The sequence below is a fragment of the Oxyura jamaicensis genome, chromosome 12 (assembly GCF_011077185.1).
Source record: "Oxyura jamaicensis isolate SHBP4307 breed ruddy duck chromosome 12, BPBGC_Ojam_1.0, whole genome shotgun sequence".
NCBI lineage: Eukaryota > Metazoa > Chordata > Aves > Anseriformes > Anatidae > Oxyura > Oxyura jamaicensis.
This window is the reverse complement of record NC_048904.1, coordinates 2,396,376-2,413,367: the sequence shown is the minus strand read 5'-3', so window position 1 is coordinate 2,413,367 and position 16,992 is coordinate 2,396,376. Positions and strand designations below refer to the sequence as shown.

General features: G+C 43.5%; 1 protein-coding gene across 9 annotated transcripts in view; it reads right to left on the bottom strand.

Annotated features, from left to right (window-relative positions):
• Nucleotides 1-16,992, bottom strand: part of WNK2 (WNK lysine deficient protein kinase 2) — a 117,092-nt gene that overhangs the window by 98,670 nt on the left and 1,430 nt on the right. The gene's annotated exons all lie outside the window — the stretch shown is intronic.

Genomic DNA, 16,992 nt, shown 5'->3' with positions numbered 1-16,992 from the left:
AAAAAAAGATATGAAAAACAGATGTAGAAAAGATGTGATCTCAAATATACAGTCATGAACATAAATCCAGAAAAAAACATCTCTTAAGCTGTTGAGAAATTTGAATTAACTAATTTGAAATGGGACTTGAAAGAAATTATAGGACTATGCCTTTTCAGAACGGAGATAACAGACGTCAGCATTCTGTGACAGTAGTGAGTTGTGCTGTACGGCAGACACCCGGCTGCAAGAACGGGTTGACGAACTCCTAGCTGGAAAAAAAATAGACGAAGCACAGCTAGTTAAGCCAGGACAGCCTCTCATTACTTGCTCAAAATCTAAAGAGATCTTACTGCAGGTATCATTTAGAGCTCAAATGCAGCTACCTAGAAACTGCTTCCACAGCTCAGATGCAATAAAGAATCACTGATCTATCAAAGCTTTGAAATACAGCAGCCAGATGATTGCTTCTCAAACAGCAGCACAGAAGGAACAGCACCCATGGCACAGGGTCTGAAACACCGATGAGAGAAAGAAACAAAGGGGAGCTACAAGCCAGAATCAGGGGTTTGACTCCTGACAGGTGTTGGGCTATTGCTATCACGACGTGAAAGCTGGCGCTGGTAACTTACTGTTCTCCAGCAAAAGCAAAAGCACCTTTAAAAAAAATCACCACTGGCCTGTGTGTATTAGTTTAGAGGACATAACTAATCATTGTCTTATTATAGCTTTTATATGTTGGCTGCTGTTCCAGGGAAAGATCTATTAAATACCACGTCTGGTTGGAGTCCAAATTAAAAGCTCTGATGACCTTTCATTCCCCGTGGCAGGGTTTTGTTCGTTTGTTTTGTTTTTAAAAAGAAGGTTTTGGTTCTCCAGAACTATGTCCTGAAAAAAGTGGTTTAAAATATAAAAGACAAAGATAGAATAGGGCATGCCTATGTCAAAAGAGGTCTGCCCACAAATTCAATTCACAAACCCAAATCTCACAGATTTCCACCCTAGAAATGCCAAAGGGGAGCCCTCGGTGCTGGGCACAGTGGCAATCCCTACCGGCAGGGCTCTCGGCACCAGCAGGTAAGACAGTAAGCTGGCAAAAAGAAAGAACCAGTAAGCCCACATAACATAATACTAAGAAGGTTCACATAGAGATAAGATTTTGCAACTCATTAAACACACAAAACCAATATTTTCTAAAACTGCCACAGGCTCATCCTTTAATAGGATTCCGTGTTTCCTACTTTCAGCTACCTGGGCATGCCATGTGAAAAGACTAGCTGTAATCTGGCTCTTCTGAAAGGAGCCAGGAAATATAGCTGTAGGAAATTAAATGCCCTTACTTATGGGGAAAATGAAAAAAAGCTAGGGTGATTTCTTAATTGCTCTTAGATCCTCATAGCCTCTTCTAGAGCAGGAGAAATTCAAGTGAAAGTACTGAGTGACAGCTGAGAAGACTGGCTGAATAACTTACCAGCACATCCCTTTCTCCAAGAAATTTTCATGGGGAAAAAAAAAAAAAAAAAAAGTTAATTCCCCCTCTAACAAGACACTTATGAAATGTACGTTATTAAGACAGCATTTCAGGAGCCAGCTGTCAGTATGTATTCAGGCTGCAAGCTGCCCTCTGCCCCAACACACAGCATGCATTTCCTGCCCAGGACCGCCAGAGCAGCCCTCTACTCTTGCACCTCACTATTACATGAAATCCAGAAAATTTCTCTTTAGCCCTTTCCGCTCCTTCAATTAATGTGATTACAGAAAAGTGACCTCTGAACAATTGGGTTTACCTTTCCTCAGTCCCTGCGAGCTTCATTTCTGCACACAGCTTGTCTATGCCGGGCACCTTCAGAACCAAACGAAGGGTGTATGTGCTCTCGGTTTGCTGCATCTTGAACTTGCCAAACCCTCGGTGGTGGCAAGACACAAAGGCAAACAACCACAGCTGTGTGCAAGTAGCAGCGGTCTCTCTCCACTGCAAACGAACCCAAAGACACAAGAGCAGCTCTCGTTACATCCTGTCTTTCTGGATTGTTTAACCTCACTCAAGGGAAGTAGCGATGTATTACTGTCCCTTGCAAAGCAGGACAGTTCTCTGCTGCAATGCAAGAAAACAGGGGCTTTTTTGACAACAGCTCGGTTTTTATCAAGCTGAGAAAATTTTCAAAAACCAATCATTTTCTGCTAATGCTCTTGAAACCAATATAATCTGATTTACCACAAATAGCACTTAAAAATTACAAATGTAAAAGTTGGAGCTCAAAGAGGTTCCAAGTAACTACAGTTACATTCTAGATATCCCAAAAGAGGTTGCTAAGAAGAATTCAACAAAGGACTTCTTGCAGGAAGCTGAGTTAGTCTCACCAGTAGACTCACCCAGCTGCCAATGTTCAAAAAGAACAGTTAAAGTTGACTTATGAGGTAATTAAAATATTCTAAATTTTATTTTTCAGAAGTCTTCAAAATGAGAAATCAGAACATTTTACTGACTCCAATGAAATAAAAGTTTTAGCACAGACTTCCTTGGAGTCACAATTTCATGTTAAAGATCTAACACCTTATGATACATAACATGTGATCAGCACAATCTTATACACAGTATTCAAGAAAAACTTGATATATCAGCTGCAATGTAAGAGTTAAAATATTTGTAAAATCAAGACTTCTAGCACTGCTATGTGAAACTCCAATCTAACAGGTCTGCAGCCCACCCAAACCATTCCAGGACCTTTTTAAAGCAAGTACTTGAGAATTCCCAACCTAAAGATTTTTCTACAAGTCATTCAGGCATGCTTTGCCTGCCAGAAGCACATCATACATTTTGCAACACTGCAATTATCAGTGCCACACACTGCCCTTGATTTTAAAAAACTGCATACTTTAAAGGGTCTTTTAACAACAACAACAAAAATACTCGTTATGAGAGAATCTTCTTTTATAGTCACTGAATTTCAGAGGACATTGAGAACGTTAGAAGCTTGTATTTCTCACCTGTGCAAACACTTTGTTCTCCTTACTAATACTATTGCATGTTTTTAAAAGCAACTCGCACTTCCATCTCAGCTATGCAATAAGCAAAGATCAAGCAAGCGAACAGTAAAGTGTTGCTAAGAACATCAAAGAAAACAGCAGCTCAACAGGTAAAATAAAAGTAATTTAAATCAAAACAGATGTTATTGAATGACCTCTCCACTCCACTTATAGCACTGTTACCAGATGTATCATGGCACTTATTTACAAGTCTTAACACTATAAAATGAAGTCAGGTCATGAGTATGATGTTCTGTAAAACAGTTTAAGGTAGAATTACTGGATTTTTCTCTGAAAAGCAACATAAGCATTTAAGCGCATAGCTTCACCTGTAGATCTAGGATTAAGGGGAAGTCAATCAGCTGAACCTCCTACTCTCCAGGTATGTTTAAATACAGAAATACACACAAATATATTTACAAGAACTCTGCTTTTGCATCATGCTTTCTGTTGTGTAGATCAGATTTCTGCTTCAGGCTTTCATACTGCTGCTGTGGATTGTGCCTCCTCACCTTCATTACCTCTCTGATAAAATCCTAGTTTGTTCATTCCTGCAGGTATTTTAATCTTGCAAGAGAAATAATATTCCAGAGATCTGCTATCATCGCACCATTATCAGTACAGAGAGATATTTTAAAATTAGGTAAGTTTGCATGGCAATTTTGGGTAGGCCTAAGAATAAAGCTGCTGCTCTGGAAGTGCTATTACATTTCAAAACACACAGCATTGCCCAAACAGAGCGAGTATAATGCTTATCGCAACGCACGCACAAGCTGTGACTCTGCAATTTTAAAACTTTGGTACTCCTTTGGTTGGTATATGAGCATTTTAAGATAGCATACAGCTTTTTTCTTTTTTAAAGAGCGTGTTATAACAGGTGCACAGGCTTCATTAGCGATTTTTCATCTTACTGTCTTAGACCTAAGAGTAATTAGCATTTCAGTTTGTTTAACATCTTCTAGCTCAACCAGTGCTTCCATTTTTCCATCCATGCAATGCAGCAGACACTGCTTTACTACAGATCAGTTATTTCTGGCCTTTACACGCGCATCTGCTACATAAACGCATGCACAGCAGTACTAAGCTGATGGAAAAACTTTATCACTGCATAAGTTCTGAACAACAAATATTAACGAGCATTTTATACTTAATTCACCTACGCTAGGTAGTTACTGCTGAAGAGACAAACATTCCACTGAATCCCCCGTGTGGGCCGCATAATAATCCATCTGTTACCGCCCAAAGATGTTATTTGTAACGCCACACCAGCCCTACAAACAACCCAGAGCTCTACAGAGCTACATAGAGACCTTCAGAGCACAGCAAAGTGACTGGCAGCTGTGCAGAGCCAAGCATCCCCTCCAACACCCAGTCTGGCAGCAGCACCCCCCCAGGAGTCCCAGCACCCCCTGCCTCCTTCAGCCCCCAGCGCCCATCCTCTTCCTCCCGTGGCCACCCCACGGAGAGCAGCACCACACAGGCCGCATGCCCTGGCACAGCCCACAGCTCTCGCTGTGGCTCCATAAACGTAGCAGGACAGGACTAAGAACTTGTACTTCCATGGGAAAAAAGGTGCTTTTGAGCCCTCAGGAAATAAGACCGCAACGATGCCACCTGCGCGAGCACACAAGTGTGTGCACACACCTCCTGCTGCCCACGACAAAAGCAGCGAGGGGATCGGCTGAGTGACTCAGGGAAACCAGACAGCTTTCGGTTTTCAGAAAAAAATGATAGAAAAGGGAAAGAAATACTCCTTTTTTTCCCACTGAAGGAAAACCTGCAGAAAAACCATGACCCCGGTAGCTGTAAAATCCGCAGGAAAGCACATTTATAAATAACCAAACTGTGAGAAGCAGCTTCATGGGGAGCTCACATCTTATTAGGTACCAAGGGCTCCAACTACAAGATGACTTTGTTAGTTACACAGCTCACAGAAATCCATCTTGAAATATATGCTGTGCATCTTTTAAGGTACAAAGGTCAGCATTCATTAGCAAGCATAGAGTTCTCTCTTTCTATACACAAATTAGCTTATTGGAAATGTTCTAATGGCTTTTTTCCTTTCTTTAACAGATATCTCATAAATTACAATTTCGGCTTTGAAAAAAAAGAGGTAATGCAACTCGGATAGTGGAGACTCCAGCACACATAAAATACACAATTTGTGAAAGCTTTATTATTATTATTATTCAAAACACTTACATCACATGTACCATTAAATTGTTAATTGCAACATCAGAATTAGGGGACCTAAGCATCAACCACCAGGGCGGTCAGAAAGACAGCATCAGCCGTTGCTGATCAGAAGCTAACCCCCAGCGCACAAGAGGTTAGGTTACGAAACGCCTTTTCATCCTTCACCCTAGATTCCACTTCATTTTCCTTCATTTCTCTGCAAATTCTGATTTTACTCTCAGGCTAACTATCACATCACAGACTTGAAAATTGGTAGTTTGTGAGTGCCAACTGAAATAGTTTGCAACCTTGCAAAACCCAGCTCTGCAGGCTGCATTACGGACACCGAGCCAATTACCCGGCCCTCGGCTCAGGAGTGCTCTTAATTGACAAAAGCATCACGGGGCACCAAGCTGTCACTGCTTCAGCCTCATTTCTGCACAAAGAAGCTGCCCAGGAAAGCACCTGGGAGGATAGCTGGTTATGAGGAATATCTTGTAAGATTAATCAGGAAGATAATTTCACCTGATTGGGAAAAGAACCTTCTAAAGAAAAGGAAAGGCCCTGAAAAAAAGACCAAGTCCAACTGCACACACCTCCCTGGGCAGAAGGTGCCACAGACCAGGACCCTGTCACTAACTTTGGTTTTGGAAGTGTGAGCAGGGGTACAACAAAGGGGAGAAATGAGGACAAGGAAGAAAGTACAATAGGCTTTAAAAAAAATTAGCTTAAAGTTTTTGTGAAGTACCACCCGTTTTTAATGAATGCTCCCTACCAGCACACAAAGGAATGCAGGAACTAGCTGATGAGTCACCTGTAATCCTTCCCTCACCTGCACCAAAACCAGATCGGCATCAGTCACACCTCACACTGATTACTTCAGACTTTGCCGGAACACCGATTTCATTTTTAGGACCCAGGTTAGTAAGCTGCGTGTTTTCTGTTGTGCCTTCTTCATGCAGATTGCATTTCCCCAAGCACAGCCCTGCAGTTTTAGTAACTGCACATCACCCCCTTCATGCTGAAAGGCTCCTTCCCAACATGGACTGCTCTGCAGAGCAATACGTGTATTTATAATTTAATAAGATGAGCTGTGATGTTCAGAAACAGCACAAAAACAAGGGAAGAAAAACAAAGACAAAAGCGTTTGTGTGGCAGAAATTGATAATCATCCACAGTCCCATTCTGGCAGCAGTTACTTCTGAATCCATGTACACCCCATCGTTTCTTAAGTGTCTCATTTTGGACGCAAGATATTGCGGCCCAAAACCAAAGCTATTTAGAGGAAAAATGTTCTTTGAAGCCCACCTGTGAGCGAGCAATGGCTGGTTCTTTCCCTCCCTCAAACCACCTGAGAGCTCCAACAGCTACACACAAGTCAGTAAATGAAATTTTGCATTTCATACTTTGATGTCACTTAGGGGCAGAATAGCCTGTTTCCCATGCTTCTGTAGCCTCGGTAGTTAGAAATGTGCAATCCTGTTTCAGCAAAGTAAACAGGCATACATCTCAGGTCACACACATTTTAAGTATTAGCAGTTCCTCATGGTATGTGGTGCTGGAGTCACTTCTGCAATCAGTGAGCACAGCTGCTTTCCTCTGCCCGTACAGCGAGCCTTCCACATGAACGCTCCATGGGGCTTGGCTGTGCGTTTCTCAGTAGGCGTAGGGGCATTGGCAGAGGACTTCAGACTGCGGGGCAAGGAGAGGGGAACTCAAGTAGTTTCCACTGCTTTAACAGTGGGAAAAAATCCCCCCAAATATCCATAATTTATTCCAGAGAGTTAAAGAGCGCTTCTTAGTGTGGGGTGCTTCCTTCTACCCCACACACATACAAGCACGGATACTGCTACAGGTTTCTTTCCTGTTTCTCAATACCTTGAAAAGAAGGCTTAATCCTCTTCCTCGTACAAGGATTCAGAGTTGTCTTTCGCCTAGAGGAAACCGCAGGGTACCTTCATAGGAGTATCTTGTGTCAGGTAGGAACCTATCCATTTGGCTTAATTTAACATGAGACTATAAAAATAAGGCATAAAATTGACCCGAGTCCAAGTAGGCTCTTCTGCAATCACTTGCTGCTCTGCCACCCCATCCTGCAGTTGCCAGGGAGCTGAAGACAATGTGTTTTTTCTTAAGACAATGTGCCTGTGAAGCTAAGGTATTTTGCATGTGTCCCATATGGCCTCAGTCTGACCAGGCCATTCAGCATCCCCCCCGTGTATAAACACAGCTGGGATCCAGAGAGGAACCATCATCCACTGCTCAGGTAGCTGAAGCCAGGAGAAGACACATGCGGAGCACGCCTACCACTCCATGGACAAGCGGGGCTCTTCCCCATGATGGCACTGCTGGCTGGCATGTAAGAGGAAAGTCAGAGGCATTCCCTGCGTCCCCTCCCAATGCAGCAATACTTAGACCCCAAGACTAACACTAACAGGGACGATTAATTTCAAATTCCACCTGCAATAGTCATTGGAGGCTAAGGGAAGGGCGAGGAGCCCTTCACTCCTCCAGGAGCAGGGATTCCCCCATCCTCAGCCAAGACACAGATCTGAGCACAAAGCATCACAGCCCCCAGGCAGGAGGCAGAGCAGGCAGGTCATGTCCCCTTCCATCTCCCCCGCTGGGGGTCCTAGTCTGAAGATGAAGGGGACACAAGCTGTGTGACGCAGCCTTTCCCCCCCATCTGCCCTGTGCTGCCGGCAGCCTGCCCAAAAACGGGTCGGGGTTGTGCTTGGTCCTTCGAGGAGCAGCCTGAGCTGCCAGTTTGCCACCCACTGCCTGAGGTGGGGCTGAAAGCAACCAAAGCAGGAGGTCCTCAAGGCCCGACATGAAGGCTCCAAAGCGAGTTTTCTATTTAAAGACGGAATGATCTCGGCTACTTGACACCCATGGGCTCGGCAGCTAGGAGAATTTATAGCTCCAACTTGCTTCAGATAACGTTAGTCAAGTTCACGAGTCTGCTGTGCATCTGAGGACCAGCAGATTGACAGTAGAAGCTTTGCTCTCACTTTTATTTTTTTTAGGGTAAAGTTACAGAAAGTCCCTATTTGTCACCTGGAACAGTGCCACAAGCACTTCAAAGTTAACAATAAAAGTAACTGAATTACAGCCTGATGTTATTCCCCCCTCACTTCCCCATGCTGAAAGTTCCTGGACCTTATAGGCTTTGGTTAAGCTGAACTGCCACAGGGACTTTTTAAATTCATTGAAGTTAACAAAAAATGTTACAGAAGTTATCACAACGTGCACAAAAACCTCAGAAATCTTGACCAGACAGGATCACAAATGGGCTACAAGCACTCGTTCTAGCTCATTCTTAACTCATTTTACGTAACACCCTGCCACTGCATACACATGGCTGTGTATTTACTTCTGCTACTAATTGTATATACGGACCAACAACACCATGTTCATCCAAAGCAACCTATTTTCATCCTGATTGCACTGTTTGCCAAAGGACAAGATGTTCTCATCCTCCATAAGTAACTGAAAGCAAGTTTTTACTGCAGCTGACAGAAAAGCAGGTCTTTTGGTGCACTGCTTGCTTTATTATCAACAACAATTTTCAAAGTAAGCACTGGTGCAGAACAGGAAGAAAACAAGTCCCAGTGCACATGATCCTAGCAAGTTCCCTTAAATAATCAAACCTAGAACAAAGCTGGCATATTTGGAATCAGTTTTACAGGATCTAGGTATCAAACGTTTCAGCAAAGAGCCGTGCAGGCCCGCAGCAACAAGATACATCTGGAAATGTGACTCCCCTCCTGCACTGCTCTATTTTAATAGCCAGAATTGATTCCGCGCAGCCAACCAGCACAGCTGCATCAGCTCCAGAGAGTACAATGGGTCACCCTAAATGCTGCTCCAACTTAAAAAACCCAGAGAGCATCAGGAGAGCAATGTTAAAAAGCTACTTATTGTACAAAAACCTGGAATAAACACCATAATTTTAATCCCCAAACTATGCACCAGAGAAACATCCATTTCAGAAGCAGACTTAGGCAATACCTACTTTATATGTATTTTGTAAAATAACAATTCAGTTGTCAATGTAGCAAGCAGCCAAATGCTATTTATTCTTTTACTAAAAAATGCATTTCACAATGTATAGCCAACTTTTTATTATTTTCCTAAAGAAAACAACAACAAAAAACTTCCTCCATCTGTTCTGTCTTACTAGGTTTTAAAAGGTTTTAAACACTCGAAACGAACTGACCATGGTTTTTACCATGCAGGGACTACAATACTGTGCTCCGTACAGAGCCATCGCTTATTAAGGTCCATATTTTGCTTTTTTCATTCACTTTGTAGCAAGACAGTTACCCAATAACTCTAAAAGGCAGCCACCACCCAATCAATTCAAATATAACTTCTCTGGATTATGATGAAACAAAAAACCTCTTAAGTAGTTTTCTGGAGAGCTGGACTGCAGCAGGACTTTTGGAATCTCTGGAAGAACTGGTAGCTTTAGTAACTAACTACATTACAGCTTCTCCACTAAAAAGGCATTAGATAAAGACTAGAATGCAACAGAAAAACATCCATTTGGGGTGTTACCTAATCATTTTCTTATAAGCTAGTAATCAGTGCTGGTTTAAGTTTACTTGCCTAACCAAAAATTGCATTAAAATTCAAACTAGCTTTGGTAAAGTGCTGCAGAGATTCCTAATAGGATCAAATACTCCTTAAAGTACATTTAATTTTCCTTTAAGAACTTTGGAATGAAGATCAAATTGAATTTACAAAAAAGGCCAAAGGAAAAAAAAATGCAAACATTACTTGAGCCTGTATTCTCCTATCTGTTTTCCTGAGAGTTCATGAATAAGCGTTTTGTATCCCTCTGGAGCAAACAACTGAAGAACAGATGGCACTAGGTCTTATGTTACTCTTTCCTCGGTGTTTAATTGACATGTATGTTCCCATACTATAGCATTTCAGTTCACCCATACTCCCATTGTGTGCTTAACCACCATATTACTTATTACTTACGTTGAATTAACACAATGCAGCAAAGTTATATTCCAGTAAATCACTTACTATGGTCAGATTGCGTACACTAACACTGGGTATGAATTAAAATGCATACGCACTTACGTGGAAGACTCTGGATAAGGGGGAAAAAGAGCCACCAGCTCCATCCATACATCTGTTTATTTGTGACAATGCTACAACCATGACAGGGACATGCAGGACTTGGCACGTTTGGTAGAGGTGAATAACTGTTGGTTTTTTTTTGTTGTTTTTTTTTTTTTTTTTTTTTTTTAGAAATAATTGTTGGGAGGTTAGTGAACTGAAAACCCAGGTAAGTCCATTCGAGTGTAAAACGGAGCATCTTCCAAATGAAACTTGAGGCAAGTATAATTGCATGTGTTCACTTATTTGTTCTTTCAGGGGACTGAGCAGAACAGATGCCAACATGCACCGACCTCCTAGTTGTACACATTCAGAGAAAGTCAACTCAGTGCTAACAAACAAAACAGTCACTCTAGAAAGTTTTTGGTAGAAACTTACCAGCAGCTGATTTAGAACTCAATCTAAATTGATCAAACCCTGTAGAGGCCTGGCTGGCAACTGAGAGGCTTCCCTGCCATATGGCTTCCAGGATTAACAAATTTTGGAACATGCCTTCCAAAAGGGACAGACCCCACTTCCTTCTGACATCTCCCGTGGCTCAGTGATGTCCCGTGATCACCTGTGCCACTTCCACACACACGTCTGGGTGCACAGCCACCCACCAGCGGGATGCAGGAGAGGCCTGTATCTGTCATCCTGCAGTTTTAGCAGGCTCCCAGCTCTCCCACAGCAGAGGCTCCAGACTTTCATTAAGACCCTGCAAAAGCCTCACTGTAAAGCCGGCACCTGGCAGTAAGGCAGGTTTCTCACCTTAGAGCAGGCAGAAGAGCTGCAGAAAATAAGGGACTTGGTTCCTCCATTTCAGGCTACAGAGACGTAGCGTGACATCGGATGAAGGCTGTTTCTAGCTGTCAGATTTCTCGGCTTCATGGAGAGAAAAAAAAAAAAAAAAAAAAAAAAAAAAAAAAAAAAAACACACTTCCCCCTCCCTCACCAAGCCAGGCTTCAGACACATTGAAATCAAGTCTCATCAAGATAGCATCCATATTTTCTAATATGCCAGAATCACTTCAGGGAAATAATGCTTTTCTAGATGTAACCTGAATTTCACATACACAAACTTAATCAATTGGAAAGCCAGTTCTGCTGCTGAATGACTAGTTCAGATCTCCTCCAAACATTACTTGCATAAATCACTCATATTTCAGAGAAACAACGATGTGTCTTCCAACAACAGTGCCAACCATCACGCACGCCCATGACATGTGTTTGGCTGCCCTTTTCTTACAGGCTTAGCTTACACTTGTGTTTCCAGGCCAAACCTCCCAGAGAACCTCCTAAAGATGCAGTACATGCCCTGCTGCTAGCAGTGAGTGGCTATGAAGTGGCAAGTCTAAAACCCGCCTTTCCTCTGAGCAGACAGTTGTACCAAGCTCTTCTCAACGCTCACACCCAAACCCACCAGCACAGCTGGGCTCCTGAAATGCAGGAGATTCGTCAGTACCTCCTCAGCAGCCCCTTGTACCCGGTCCTTAGAGCAGGCGCTCTACCCTCCACCTGCCCAGCACAGCATCGCTCTTCCTGATCCCTGCAGCACCTCTAGTATCTCTGGGCATGCAAAAGTCCTGACACCTCCAGTAGCTGAATTGCTGTTTCCATCATTTTAGCACATCATTACCAGCACCCCTGGGCTTTCTTCAGACCTCTGTTACACCCTGGCCACAAAACAAGGCAGCAATCAGACCAAAATGTAAGCGTGTTACACACACACACAGCAGTCAGACAGCATGCCAAGTGCAAACATTAAGGTGACAGTTCCAAAAATCAACGCCCCTTCCCCACCCCCCCATCAGCTGCAGACAACAGATGACCAGAGGGACCAGGAATATCCTTTACATCGAGATGTGATTTCCTTTTCAGTCACTTCCTTTTACTGCAACAGGACCACACGTCCATAACAGGGAACAGCTCAACTAGAACCAAAGGTGTACAACCAGCCTTTATGGAAACACACTCAAAAGCAAAAGAAAGGAGTCTCATTTGATTCAAAGGAACAATGTGAAGTCTGACCCAGCTCTATTTCATTTACTGAATTTGAGAAGCAGTCTATTAATAGTTCACTACCATATTCCTATCCCGTTTCTCCATGTCGTGGAGACAGCACTCCTAACAAACACCAGCGATACAGGCATGTGTCTTCATATTGACACTGTAGAGCAGAGCTAAACCCATTGCTTAAACTGAAACAGAAATCACCATCTCAAAAATTGACATGAAACAGACAAAATTAGTCTCTGGGAGTTAATTTAATATAAGCACATAGCAATATCAGATTCAAGCTTTCGATATGTTTTCCATCCTTTCTTCTTCCAAAGGAATTTGCTAAATTATTCTGTTCATTTTCACTACAAAGTTTACCAAGCCAATAAATTAACAGCACAGATAGTAACAATCTGCTCTTTGGACATCAGATGAATGCTGTCGCCAACAAGGACGCCATAAAAGCCAAACTACTGCACCAGTGAAAATCCTGAAATTTTGACTTTTCCATAAAGAAACCACCTGAATTCACACAGGAGCTCAGGACATCCTCCTTCCACTGCCAGAAGCCGCTTGTTAGTCGGTGTCAAGTGAACTTGCTTTAACACTGCCCATTTTATGGGCACCCACTTCTAGCAATACAAACATTTCTGCTTACACAAAAACATCCACGCCACAGACCTTTTGTGTCATAGCAAAAGAAAAAGTGCTATGAAAGTACAAAGCACGACACTCACCTTGCAAAGACGATGAAGTCTATCCCTACAGAACTATACCACCAGAAGCTCAGCAGAAAAGCTGCAGGGGGACAAAGGGGTAATTTCTTGCCACCCTACTGTGCCATTTCTGTTTGTTTGTTTGACCACTGGAGTCCTTTACAGCATTCTTTATTTGGTAGCTGTTTGGAAAATGCAGTCAGAGCTATTTCAGCACTCCTGATTTCTTGTTTCAAATGGGGAAGGGGGGAAATTTACCTCTGTGGGTACTACAGAGGTAATTACCTCGCTCTTCCATAGCACCCCAGACACCTCTAGCGTCTAACACCTGAACTAAGCACTCACACAGAGCACCTGGAGGTCATGTCCACCTATAAGCACAGAGCAAGTCTTGTGCAACTGGTGGAAGAGGCACAGCTGCCCTGCAGCGTTCACCAACACGTTTCTCACCTCTCCACTACAGGAACAGCAACAGCAGGAGACAGCGTATCTTTTCCACGTTTTCAGCAAATAACACCCAAATGAATTACAACTGAACAGAAACTGTAGTATTCAGCATCAAGGCAAGAACCAAGAGGTACAATGAGGTCTTTGCGTTTGAGGTAGTACAGTGTTAGGCTCTTCTGCAGTTTCCCTATGCGTTCCCTAAGGAGAACAGGATGGGGATTTTGGAAACTATTCATCCAACTAAAAAACATTATTTGGCTTGCCAGCAGGTTGGCAAAGCCTGTATTCCTTATTCATGACCTAACATTTTACTTACGAGCACAATGCTTGAAATACTGTTACTGAAGCCTCACCACACAGCAATTGTATGCCACCAATTAAAATTAATTATAGCTGTTGAAAACCTTAGAATGCAAACCCTTCCAAACTGCAAGGGCACACTAATCCCATTCCAATACTTCAGTTTCAGGAAGGAACAATAAACTTATTTTCTAGCTAGAATTTGACTAAAGCTTTCATGTCTTTGCAGAGGGGTCTAAAACCCACATCTAGCTGGGTTACCATTTGGGTCCTACTCTAATCCTAGCCATGATTTTGGTTCTGAACCCTAAAGCCATCTTTTCAATGAAATAAAAGCACTGAATAAGACTGGCTTGCAGGGTCTTTGTATAGATGAACAGAAAGAGACAGACACCCAGGCAACAGTACAACTGGGCTGAGAAAACTGCTGAGCAAGGAGAGGGGATTAATGCCTGTGTGGAACCTCAACACTGTTAGCTTTTAGCTCTCAGGCTCTAAAAGTAACAAGCCAAGCGCTTCTCTAGAAGAGACACAAAGTACAACGTGTTGCCATTTTCCTGCAAAAAGGCTCTCCCATTGTTTTTGATGGTGTGAGATGGCAAAGGAAGGCGTTTTGTCTTCAGCAGCATGGCAGTCATGGCTGCCCCTCAGCCACTGCTATGTGTATCTGAACGTTACATTTCTACAGAAAGGAGCGTATCCAAATGGCACAGCATACATAAGAATTTCCAAAATATTGTGAATAAAGTGATTCCTTCACAGTGTTCTGACTTGTTTTCATAATAAAAATCCCTTGCTGAAGCACAGAAGTCCTGCCCAAGTCAAAAAGCACAAGACAGTACGCAGCTACTTGCGCCTTCCATTGCTTCTTTCTTGAAAATTAATCCTAAAAGCAGAGACCTCACGTGGCGTTGGAGACCTGTGCCATTCAGTTCTACTTTCTCACTCCACACCCAAGCACTGTCTCTCAAAATTCCCATACACTCTCATTCTGGCATCACCTTGACATCTGCACATCAATGTTTAAAGAGAAACAGCAGCCATAAACACTTCTGTGGATTTACCTCATTTTTTCTGAAGTAGCTTAATAACAAGCACTCTTGCTACAGTTAGAGGCCTAAACCAATCTGCATACATTGCATTTAAGACATCTAGCAGCAAGACCTGATTTAAATTGAAGCACATACAGCTGACAACAGAAACCAGTGGGAATTATGGAATTACTACAGATTACTTCTTTACAAACAGTCAGTTCAGGAATTCCTAAACAAGAATATGGAATAAGAAAAGCAATCACCAGTTAAACTTTATACTGCAAACTTCCTTTCCCAATCTCCTTCTTCAATTTAAATGACCCAAACACTGGAATTTCAATAGAATGGATTCTCCAATACATCTGGCAGTCTTCTGTAGCTAAAGCTATTCTGTTAAAGAAAATATCTGAAAACAGATATTTTCCCACTCCTCTGCTAGAGCATACTGCAAAAATTTGGCAACAAAATGAATTCCTGCTCCCTGTGATTGCTCTGCTGCGTTCTGGCCGGTGCACGCGAGCTCTGTCAGACAGCTAAACCACCCCAGCCTGTTCCCAGACACACACGTTCCCTCAGAGGGGACCTGAGTTACTGCCCTAAATGAATTTCAGGTGACTGCAGTATGAGCCTTACACGTTTGCGATACGGTTTCAAGAAGCCACTGAACAGCCACGAGGCCTGCCTGGTGTGCTCTGCTCCCGGCACCGCCGTGGGGCTGAGCTCTCCTCCAGAGCCCCCCGGCAGCCCCCACCACTGCCCCCCAGAAGCCAGAACCCTTCCCCGGCAGCCGGAGCCCCCCCAGCCCCATGGCTGTGGGGCACGAGCTGGGGCTGAGCCTCCTCCTGCGCCAGCGCACCCTGCCCTCAGCTGCGCAGCCTCAACTTGCCCGGCCTGCGCGTTTGGCAGCTCTGCCTCATGGAAACCGCGGAGGCGAGAGACGGTGAGGGCCGGGGAGCGCTGCCTGCACCTCTTCCGAGGGAAGCAGCGCTGCGGTGAATTGCAACCCTATTGTGTGCCAAAACTGCCAGGGAATAAAGATGCAGCTGCACATCCATCCCTGCCGACCCCACCAGGCCGGGAGTAATTCACAAGCAGTCCGTGCCAAGGGTAAATAAATAAGTAACTCGAGCTTCGGGCAGCATGGTATTTGCGTGCTGTTCTCGCACCCTCACAGTCCACGAGGCTCGATCATCCAGGGGGAGTTTAGGGACCTGGGACCGGAACCAAGAGCTGCATCGCTAGTTCCCACCGAAACCACGAAGCAAGCTCAGACTGAACAATAGCTCAAGGGAAAAAATAAATAAATCTATATTAGGCTTCTCCTCTCAAATAAGGTCTTATTAGAATAGATGTTAACAGAAGGGATGTACATAATAGATACTAAAAGCTTCACAAAGAAAAAAATGAAACATTCTACTGACATTTTTATAAGAGCAGGAATATACGCATACAAACAGAAGCATATGATCTCCAATTGAGATTATATGCACTGTAAAATAAATAAAAGGCAATAACTATGTCCCACAACAGCAAAATGACAGTATCTGTATCTTCTCTCTTTGGGTATTACTGGGTGACTTCAGTCTAAAGATCTAGACGCTAAAACAGGCCCATTATTTCAAGCCTCACTTTTCAAAGGTATATGGATACACAGGTCTTTGACCTGACTGAAGCGCCAGCACACAACAGATTAAAAAAAGGAAAGCACTCAAGTGCCTTCTGAGGTTCAATTCACAAGCTGGTGACAGGCACAATTTCAGAAGAGGGAAGGGGCAAGGTAGGAGACAGCACGCGTCGCAGTCTGTATAAAAGCACAGCGCATCTATATTTGTAGGAAAAGGGAAGCGCGCTTCTGCAGACGCATTTACGTTCATTTATACGCTGCGTGTGTTTCTTTAACCTAGACCTGCCGCTCGGCTCCTGCTAAATCCAGCTACTGTTTGTGAAGTGTCAGTCTGAAGTGGCTGGGGGGTAGGGAGGGGAAGAGGAGCTGTGCTGAGCTTTCTTCAGCATGCTCTGCGCATTCAGAGAGCGACTCGTGACCTTTTTATGCAATATGACAGCTCCTATATCACCACGGCAAGCTCGGCAGCCGGGTGCAGAGCTGTGAGGGTTAAGCCTGGGAGGAGTGTACATAAGGTGGTAGATGTGGAGCCAATGAGGATATTGCGCTATAGTTAGACGCTGGATACTAAGCA